This window comes from Monodelphis domestica, chromosome 3 (assembly GCF_027887165.1).
Source record: "Monodelphis domestica isolate mMonDom1 chromosome 3, mMonDom1.pri, whole genome shotgun sequence".
In the NCBI taxonomy this organism is placed as follows: Eukaryota; Metazoa; Chordata; class Mammalia; order Didelphimorphia; family Didelphidae; genus Monodelphis; species Monodelphis domestica.
The window spans coordinates 437,206,055-437,217,262 of NC_077229.1; positions in this window are offsets into that span (position 1 = coordinate 437,206,055).

The window sequence follows — 11,208 nt, forward strand, 5'->3', positions numbered from 1 at the left end:
CAGTCTTCCATTCTATTCCTATTAGCCCAGAATCTCAATACCTGTTTGCATTTACCTGGCTTGGTCATCAATACACCTTTACAAGGCTTCCAGGGATTTGGCAATTTGTCCAATTTCATTCTCCCAGATTCTACAGCAAGATTTGTCTACCATCACTTTGGAAGACTCTACTTTGATTCAATATGTAGGTGATTTGTTCCTAGCTTCACCAGATTGGGAAACCTATTGATATCATCTGGTTTAAGAGCTTGCTCAAGAGGGATATAAGATTTCAAAGAATAAGGTACAGTGGTGTAAGTCACAAGTAGAATATTTGGGTTTTATCTTGCCACCAGGAAAAAGAACTATTACACCAAAGAGAGTTCAGGCTTTGCAGAACCGATCTATTCCTGAAACTAAGAAGCAAGTATGAGCAATATTAGGAGGAGCAGTTTTTGTCATGCTTGAATACCAGCCTATTGGGGAATTATTAAGACTCTCACTGAACTGACAAAGAATTTGGTCACTTAGCCTTTGGAGGTGAAACCAGAAGAGCTTGTAGCTCTGAGGAAGCTAGCTAACTCAAACTTTTGCTTTTTCTCCAAAGACCTGTAGCTTACTACTCAGCTCAGCTAGACCCTCCCTATCTGCATACAGTGGCTAAAGCTTCTCTGCTAGTCCATAAATCATTAGACCTAATGTTGGAATATCCTTTGATGGTCCAGTGCTCCCATGAAGTTGAGGCTCTATTGATAAGACACAGAATGCAAGCATTTTCAGATTAGAGAATTACTAGATATGAAGTGACTTATTAGCATATGAGAATATCACCCTAAAGAGATGCAACACCTTAAATCCTTCCACATTACTCCCAGAGAGAACCTTTGCATAACTTTGAATTGGTTCCTGAACTATCAGAAAGACTTTGTCAGGATTTGTTGGACATTCCTCTGGAAAATCCTGAGCTTGATGGTTCTTCCTTTGTTGAACAAGGCTGTCATTTTAAACTCAGGCAGCCATGGTTACAGACTATGAAATCTTATGGGCAGCCTCTTTGCCTTCCAGTCTAAGGGCTCAAGCTGTTGAACCTATCACTCTAACGAAAGATTGTTTCTTATCCAAAGGAAAGACTGTCAACATCTACTCAGATTCTTGTTATGCTGTTGGAATATGTCATGCCACTGGAATGTTGTAGTTACAAAGGGACTTCCTCACCTTCACCGGAAAACAGGTAGCCCACTCTGACCAAATAAAGAACTTGTTAGAAGCTATACAATTGCCCAGAGCCTTGGCCATCATACATTGTTCAGCACACAAAAAGGAAAGCGATCCTGTGTCCAGAGGAAACAAAAGAGCTGATTTAGCTGCTAAGTCAGCAGCCAAAGATCACCATGATGCTGGCTACTCCAGAAGAGAAACCTGATACAGGTAAAGACTCTGTTCTCCCTAAAGGAAATTGGACAGGAATCATCTATGAAGACAAGGAAGTGGACACTTGGATTAAGCAGTGTGATGCTAAGCAGGTATCAGGGATCTGGTAAGTAGTGAGGAAGGCAAGCCATTTCTTCCAAAAAATGTTAGCAGCAGGCCTGCATTTGGTAGTACATGCAGGTGGTCACTATTGTGCATGAGGAATTGTGGATATAAAGAGAAGGGGCTGAATAGCATCTGGAATCACATTGGTAGCTTCTCAGAATCACTGTAGGTTGTCCTGAATGTTTGCTTTTAGAAAGGTTGCATATGGTGGTCACCCTCTAGCTTATCTCCCATTTGAAGCTTTACAAATTGATTTTATAAATGTGCTCTAAGTTACTCAATGGAAATATTGCTTGGTTACTATTGGTCATTTTACTCATTAGGTAAAAGTTCTTCCTGACTCAAAGGCAGATGCTGCTTTTGTTACCGATTGTCATGTTTCTCCTTATGAAATGTTACTTGGTCGTCTGCCTCTAAAGGCCAAACCCTTTGTTACGGTATATACTTCTATGGTTTGGGGTGACATGACAATTGCCAAGTATCTTAGGGAATTGCAACACAGATTAAAGGAATTGCAACAAATGGGAACTATTGTTCAATCAGGCCCTGTTGCTTTTGAACTACATCATTTTCAGCCTAGTGATTTTGTCTATATAAAAAGTTTTTTTTTTTTCCAGTGGAATGTACAACATACAGTCATATGGGAATTAGCTGTTCCTTTAAGGCTCAAGCCTATTCTACTTCCCAACGAAATAGTATAGATCTGTTTGTCATAGTACATCAGGTTGAGGCAGACTTTGCCTCCTTAGAGTTTTTGGAGCCTGACTTTTTCAACATTCTAGTTATTCCTCCAAGACATAGTTCCCTAGTCTTACGAGGAGGGATAACAATAATAAGAAGAAATAAGAAATTTAAAATAGACACAAAATTGGACATGCAAATTTCAGCAACAACAGCAATAACAAGCATCTCATTCAAACTGAATTCCACTCTCAATGTGCACTTGGGGATTTGGTTTAAACTTGCTAGAGTCCTTTCTGCCCTTCATACTCCAGTGTTTAAGGAGTCCAATACATCATGCCCAGTGCACTACTTTCAAGGAGTACAGATTATTGTAGATAAAGAACCAACCACTACCCAACCTGCCTTGAGAAGAGCCTATAGCACTTGGATTTAACTATTATGTTGAGTTTACTACTGTTGCCTTTAGTTTTGGGAAGTGATCATTTGGAACTCCTTGATTATTTATTATCCTAAGTGTGAGCATGATGTATGCTATCCTGGTTTATTTTGCAGGTCCTGAGGAATATTTACTGTTCTATTTGAACTCTAATATAATATTGTTGGAAATTCTATGGACCTTAGAAATGCTTTACAAATACCTTGGAATGGGTACATGGTGACCCCTGAGACACTATGGGAATGGAATCAACTGGCCCTGTGCCTACTGATAAATATGGCTCCTTATGTACCACCTACTCGGAAAATGTTCCAACATCAATTACCTAATGGTTCTGTAGCTCCAATAATCACATCTCTGTACAGGTGCTGTATATGTGATGGGTTTAGGAAAAGGAAGAATGTACCATGGTGTGCAGCTTTTTATTCATTCTATAGAAGAAGTATCATAGCTGTCAGGAGAGGGACTGTACTGACTAGAATTTGTACAGATGATCAAGGACATCTTTTACTTCAATCTCTCCTTGATTGACACTTTTTTTTAAGAAATGACAATGGTGTCACTTCTAGATGTACCACCCACTCTCAAAGTCTATCAGTTTCAAATAGCTGCTGGACTACACTGGCAGATGGTTTCCTCCCCAGAGTGGAGCAGCTTCTACTGACTCTCAAGGGTCAATTGTTTAACTTTCAGTGTAAGCTGTTTCACCTTGGAAATCAGCGAATGATACAAATTAGGGCTTGATTTTTTAAAATTAGCTAGACTTAAGAAAATGATGGGAAAATATTAACAATATTGAATTTAAAAGTATGTTGTGGGTACAACTAGGTGGCTCTGGGGATAGCCAGGCCTTCAAATGGAAGATCTTGGGTTAAAATCTAGTGTCAAATACTTAGTTGTGTGATTCAGCAAGTCTCTTAACTTCAATTGCTGAGTTCTTACTGCTCTTCTGCCTTTGAACTAATACTTAGAATTAATTCTAAGATTGAAGGTAAGGTTTGAAAAAATTCCCTTGTGTATTTTGAGATACCTGACTGTTAAACATTCAGTAACCCTCTCTGGCTCAGGGTCCACATCTGCAAAATGAGCTGGAGAAGGAATTAACAAACTATTCGACTATTTTTTGCCAAGAAAATCATGAATGGGATTATGAAGAGTTGGACATGATTGAAAAGACTGAACAACTTTCTTTTTTTTTTTTAATAATTAAAAAAAAACTTCCCAGATTAAACATTGAGGCTATTTTCAATCATCATTTTTGGAAATCTCTGCAGTTCATATCACTCACTCACTTCCATTCATCCCCCCTTCTTAAGACAGCAGGTATTATAATGTGTTATCCTACGAGACATACTTCTATGTTCACCATGCGAAGGAAGACACATATCACTTAGCCTGGAGAAAAAAATCATGGAGGAAATAGCATGCTTCACTCTGTTTCTGTGTATAATGTTCTCCTTTCTCTGCTTACTTCACTTTGATATATGGCCATCTCAGCCTTCTTTCTACCATACTGCTTTCCAGTTTTCCCCATTGTTTTTTCCAAATTGTGAATACTTGAAAAATTTTGGATCTTTGGGATTTTCAAACACTTGGTTATCATGGTTATTTACTATTGTGTGTTGAGTGCCTAAACTATTCTATTGATCCACACTACTCTGTTTCTTAGTCAACATCAAATAAAGAATGACCGTGGCCATCTTCACTTTCACATAACCTGAAAGTGATGGTTTCATAGTCTACCACATAGAAAAACATTCCTTTCTTGAAGAAGAAGATTCAACCTTTAGATCTTCTGGAATGGTAATTATGGCTTCCTGGGCAAAGAAGTTATGGTTTCTTTTCTTTCAGGGAAAGGAAAGTATAGTTGACTAGCTCCCCATTCTGGCATGAATTTGTAGTGTCTGTTTTTGCTTTCTTTTGCAAAAAGTATAAAAATCTGTCTGCTGAAAACCTCCTGTTCTCACACTAGGCTGGGTGTTGCATGAAGAAATTGACCTTGTGTATTCCAGCACACCCAAATAAAGTCACTTTCTCAGCACTACAAACCAGTAGTTTTCTTTTATATTTGGTTGGTTGGATCACACTTTCTCTTGTTCATCCTTTTGTGGGTCTGAAAGGATATTGTAGAACATAGAATTTCGAGTTGGAAGGAATCTTTGATGGTATCTAAATTCAGCTGCCTCAATTCATACACAAGAGAACTAATGCCTAAAGGGTTAGAATTTGAATGTATGGCTTCAGATTCAAAATCAGGTGCTCCTTCCTATGTGCTACAAGAACTAGAGTTTTCAGATCTGGATTTAAACATTATCTAAACCAATACCTTCATTTTCAAAATGTAGAAATTGAGACTCAGAAAATTTAATTGTGTTGCTCAAGGTCATGCCAAAAGTAGAGGGAAAGATGGACTTTGAATCCTATTTTTCTACTTCGCTATTCATTGTTCATCTAACTTTAAAAGGATCTGAGATTTAGAGAGTAGAGTTAGCCCTACTTCAAAAAGACATGGGTTCAAATCCTGTCTCTGATACTAGATATTTGACCTTAGGCTACTCACTCAATCTTTGTGAACCTTGGTTTATTCATCTATGAAATGAATGGGTAGGATGGTCTCTACATTCTCCTCTAGTTTGAAATCTCTTGTTCTATGATTGTTTCATTATTAATGTACAGTAAAGCCTTGTTTAACCAGAAAGGGAAGAAAACCCCTTGAAATATCTATTTCAGAATCCTCATGCTTCAATGCTCTCCTGGAAATGACAGTGAAGTGCAACATGCATTGAATTTCTGTTGACTACAAGTCGCTAAAAACTTAAATTTTTTGCTGAAGGGTAGAAAGAACTGAAGCATATATTCTTGGTTGAGGGCAGCTTGAGAGAGATCTGGAGTAAGAAAAACCTGAATACAAATATGACCTCGCACTCTTCCAGCTATGAGACTCAGGGCAAGCCCCTTTGGCTTTATTTAGCTCTGTTTCTTCATCTGTGAAAGGGCAAGAAAACACCAAATAGGGCCACAAAAAGTCAGACATGAAAGAAAAAAATGACTGAACAACAAAATCTTCTTGGTCTGGAAAAATAAAAGTAAGCTACTTCTGAAGGGTGATGATAGCTCCGTGACTGCTTAGAGGCAGGGTGAAAGCTGAGGTCCTTGAAAAATGATCATGAAGGCTATTTCTTTTTCAGGTTCTCCCAAGAGGTCTTCTAGTGCCTGACATTCGTTCCCAACTTCCTTTGATGCTTCCTGAGTTCCTTTTTGTCATTATTATCCATGTCTGAGGTTATATTTTTATCTTTCCTGACACTAATGTGACTTTCCAAGGTTAGTCTTGTAATTTGTTCCCCTCATCAACTTTTCTATCTGTTGAGGATCTGCTCTACTTCTAGAGTGGAGGGAGTGGTTTTCCAAGCTTGGGCTATAGCCTTCACTTGGGCCTGGGGTAAGTCTGGCTGTCTTAGGGTCCCACAGTTTACATAATCAGGGTTACACAGTGGGCTTCTGGTGAGGAGGCTTGAAGTAGTTTGGGGATTTTTTCTATCTGAATTGCACTGCTCTTGCTTTCCATTTTCCTTTTGTATTGGGTTGTTCCACTGCTCTCTGGGTTGGCTGCTTCAGATCTGGGTAGAAATGGGGAGGGTTAGTGTTGGGCTGCTCCTTCACTCTGCCCATTCATTACTTGAGGCCTCATGGAATGGTGTAGGGCTGGTGTTGAGCTCCCCTCTCCCAGTTTTATTAAGTCAGGCAGAATGCAGGCTACCTGGTAGTTAGTAGGACTGCTCTCCTACCAGTTGTCTTGTTGCCTCAAGTCCCATGGAAGCTCTATGGGCCAGTGTGTACTCTACAAGCTCCCCCAAACGCAGCATTCACTGCCCTACTCCCCTTTCTAACCTCAGTGAGACATGTCTTTCCTGCTTTCCTGGGTTTTGAGGTGCTTTATTTTCTATTTTTATGCATCTGGAGTTTTTGGGAGACCTGAGTATCCCTTGCTCTCAAATCTTCTCTCCCACATGGAACTCCCAAGAAGCACATCTAAAAATTAAACACAGACTTAGAATAAAAAAGAGATGGAGGGAATAAAATATATTATACTTCAACTAAAAGGAAAAAAAAGCAGGGATACCAATAATGATCCTAGACGAAGTTAAAACTAAAATAGATCTAAGCAAAAGAAATAAAGAGGGAGGGATACTAGATTATGTAGAAGGTACCATAGATAATGAAGAATTATCAATGCTAAACTTTCTATTTACTAAATGTTACAGCATCCAAATTTTAATGGAAACACTGAAGGAGTTAGACTGGGAATTAGATAACAAAACTATAATAGTGAGCTATTTAAAACTTTGTCTCTAAAAATTGGATAAATCTAACTAAAAATAAATAGAAAGGAGTTAAGGATACAAAATATTAAATAAGCTACATATGGTAGCTATCTGGAGAGAACTGTATAGTTACAGAAAACAATATATCTTTTTCTCAGTGGTACATGGTACTTTTACGAAAACTGGCCATACAACATAAACATTTTATAGTTAAATGCAGAAAAGCAGAAATGTTACATGCATTCTTTTCAGATAATAATGCAATAAAATTACATTTAATAAGGAACTATGGAAGCAAAATTTAATTGGACTCTGTTATCTTAGAGAATGAGTAGGCTCAGGATATAAAATAAAACCATGAAAATTATAAGCATTTTCTCTGTGCTACCAGTAAAACTCAACAAAGGGAGAAAGAAAAGGAGATCCCACTTGAAACAACTGTGGTCAATATAGAATAACTGGGAATCTACTTGCCAAGACAAACAGAGGAACTATATGATCACAACTACAAAACACTTTTCACACAAATGAAATCAGGTCTAAATAACTGGAAAAATGTTAATATCTATTAGTTAAGAAGAGACAACAACAAAAAAAGACAATTCTTCAGAAATTAATTATTTATTTCCATACCAATCAACTCAAAGATTTTTTTCAAAGCAAGAAAAAAATAATAAAACTCATGAAGAAGAAAAGACTTAGAACATCAAGGGATTTGATTTTAAAAAATATGAAAGAAGGTGGTTTAGCAGTACTAAACCTCAAAGTATATTATAAAGCAGCAATCATTAAAACAGTCTGGTGTTGGGTTAGAAATAAAGTGGAGGACCAATAGTACCCATGAGGTGCTTGATCTTATGCTATATTTAATCATTTAAATGAAATGGATAAACATTTAAGAAATATATAAATCATTTAGTCTACCAGAGGAGGAAATGGAATATTTAAATAAACATATTTAAGAAAAAGAAATTGAACAGACCATAAAGGAACTTCCTAAGAAAATATCATCAGGACCTGATAGATTTACCAGTGAATTTACTAAACATTTAAAGATTATCTAATTTTTAACAATCAATGGCATCATTTTTATAGTCTAAAGCTTTTGAATATTCATTGACACTAGGGCAATTGTATTTTACACTTATATTACCTCAAAGTCAAAAAAGTTAAAGAAAACCTTCTCACTACTCTTGACATGTGCTTCAAATACAAAAAGGAGAGAATAAATAAAACTGAAATACTATATTGCACATGCAAGCAAAAACAATCATAAGAAAGTTTTTAAAATAAAATAATATATAGCTTTGTGTCATTGACACATTGTGTCAGTTAAGAAAAGGTAGAATACAAAGGTTTCTCACCCAAAAAATGAGACCCATTTCCTTTTTAACTTGGCCATGAACCACTGTGTGAGTGCAAATGATTTTCAGAATAAAACAGTAATACAACAGGTAATGCACATTCAAGAAGTATCAAAATCCCCAAAGTTATAATAGCTCATTTAATTACAATAGCAAACAAACCCACTATCATATTTTACTTGAGTTGCTGTGTGACATTTTAAAAATATCCTTAGAAGTTAATGGATACTAGTCACAAGTTTTTCAGGTGTAGCAATCTTTCAACCTTGACTGAGATATATTTTTTAAATCTATTACTACCATCATTAAAAATGTGGCATAGGAGTCTAGAAAAAACCAAACCTCTGTACTGTTGATGTTGGGTCCAAAAATGTCACCAAGAATCTAGATCATTCTGGTAGAAGGGTAGAGTAAGCTAAAGAGTTACAAATGGGAGATGTTCCCTCTTGGGAACCATCCAGAGGTACAATGCCCTAGGAACAACTTCCCAGCTCCTCTGGTATGAGACTGTTATGTCTCATCCATTTACATTTTTGCAAATGCAGAGGTAGGAATTATAATTGCACTTCACTTCAGCTACTAAAATGGACCCTTTACCTCTTGCTAACAAATAACTCAGAGACAAATAAATGATCAGTCAGAGCTATTGAAAAAAAAACCCAAGATATCTAAAAATCATGTCTGAAGACCCTTTAAAATCAATTTGAAATATTTAACTCATTAAATTCTCCAAAGGTTGTTAACCAAGTTGATGGAGCCCATCCATCATCTATGTGACAATTTAGCAAAGGCAAAGTAGAAGAAAAGGCCATTTAGGCAACATGTGACCTTGATGGATCTCATAACAAGGGTTTTGGGCAAGATGTTCATGGGCTTATACAATGATATTTTGTTCAGTAGTCATAGGGGAAAGGTAACAGAATATATCTGAAAGCTAAAACACTGTAGATTAAAATGATTCAGTGTAACAGAATAGCATTGATTGGATTAATATATGAACTTAAAACAACAAAATTAAATCTTAAAGCAAACAATCAGCAAAATATAATAAAATACAGAGACTTTCATAAAACAATAGAGTCTGAAAAGGCTTAAAAATATCACTTCCAGACTCTTTAAAGCTCCTTTCCTATCCATTTAGATTCCTTTTGTCACAGCAAGGGAGAATTCCTCTCTAAACATGGTGTGGAGGAATCCCAAATTGGATATATCTTGGAAACTGGGCAGGCCCAAATGACAAGGGGTTGTAGGGAGACAAATTTCTCCCCTGAATTTCAGGTGAGATAATTGAGAGAATCAGTGAATCCAGGAATGGTAGGAAGGAAAAGCATCCCAAAACTGGGAGCTGTTTGAGATAGATAATGCACTGCTCTTTCATAAAGTGAGCCGTGCTTGCAATTTTATTTCCTGTTTGGAAGAGTAGCCTTCCTTCTCCTTCCCTTAGAGTTAAAACACTAGGAGTAGCTTGCTTCCCCTGCCATGTGGACAGGGAGTTAGGGGGCTAATTATTGCCTAAGTAAAACATACCTGGGCTTTTACCAGCTGCCTAGAGATTGGCTCCAAGGACTCCCAGCTCGTGTGTTTTAGCAGAAGCAGAAACCAGCAGCACAACAGGACCAGCAACAGCAATAAGGCCGAGGCTGGGGCCAGAGCAGGAGGATAAGGAGATCAGGAGGAGGAGCAGGAGCAGGAGCAGGAGTAAGCACCAGAGGCAGTAGCCCGGAGCTCTATCTCAAACAGATGGGCCCAAGAAGTGGCTTCTCTGTCTAGAGTCCCTAGCTAAGTCTCTCAAACTAAAGCAGCTGCCAAATGAGCAGGTGACCAGCAAAAAATGGGAAAGAATAAAAACCAGAAAGAGCAGGGCAGCAGCTCCAAAGAGAGTTTGGCGTTCTCTCAGAATTCTAGAGGGTTTGGGGGTAGAGGGAAGGGGACAAAAAGCCATGGCAGGAGAAACATGGCTTAAAAAATTTATCTAGGCTATCTTAAAAAATTGAGAATTCCTTCTCCAACTTCAGTGGTTGCCATCATTGTAAAAATTAAAAATTAATCTCAAATAATAAAAATGTTATATTTTAGGAGATTTATGAATGATCATTAGAAATAAAGGAATAAAAAGGTAACAAAATTTTAAAAAAAACCATGTGCCCATGGCTAATCAGCCTGTTCAAAATCCCTACTTACCACCACAGTTGCCAACAGGAAGCCAAGAGGCTGGGACCAGCAACCCCACTGAATTTATCCCTCTGTCTACAAGAAGTACATAATGACAGGAATTCAGTGGGATCCTGGGAAATGTAGTTTTTAGGGTAACAGATTTCTAATTATATACCTCAAGCATTTCCTATGGGTCTAACCCTGGGCAAATTACTTAACCCCAATTCTCTAGGATTTCTCACTCTTTTGCTTTAGATCTAAAGTTTAGTGTAGATTCTAAATTAGAATGTGTGTTCTTTTAAAAATAATCATATGTGGAATAAAATACCTAGGAGTATGTTTTCCAAAACAAATCCAGAAACTATAGGAGCATAATAATAAAACACTTTTTTATTGTGAGATTCATTTTCCATGGAATGTATTTATTCCTATGTATTAGGGATAATTGCCATGTATTCCTCTTCTAGGATCTGGGTCAGAGATTCCATCTAGTCTGCTATTTTTTATAATTTTTTGTCCTTGGGCATCCCTAACAATGCCTTCCTTTTTTTTTTTAAACCCTTACCTTCAGAAGAGTGGTAAGGGCTAGGCAACGGGGGTCAAGTGACTTGCCCAGGGTCACACAGCTGGGAAGTGTCTGAGACCAGATTTGAACCTAGGACCTCCCATCTCTAGGTCTGGCTCTCAATCCACTGAGCTACCCAGCTGCCCCCTAATGCCTTCCTTTTTA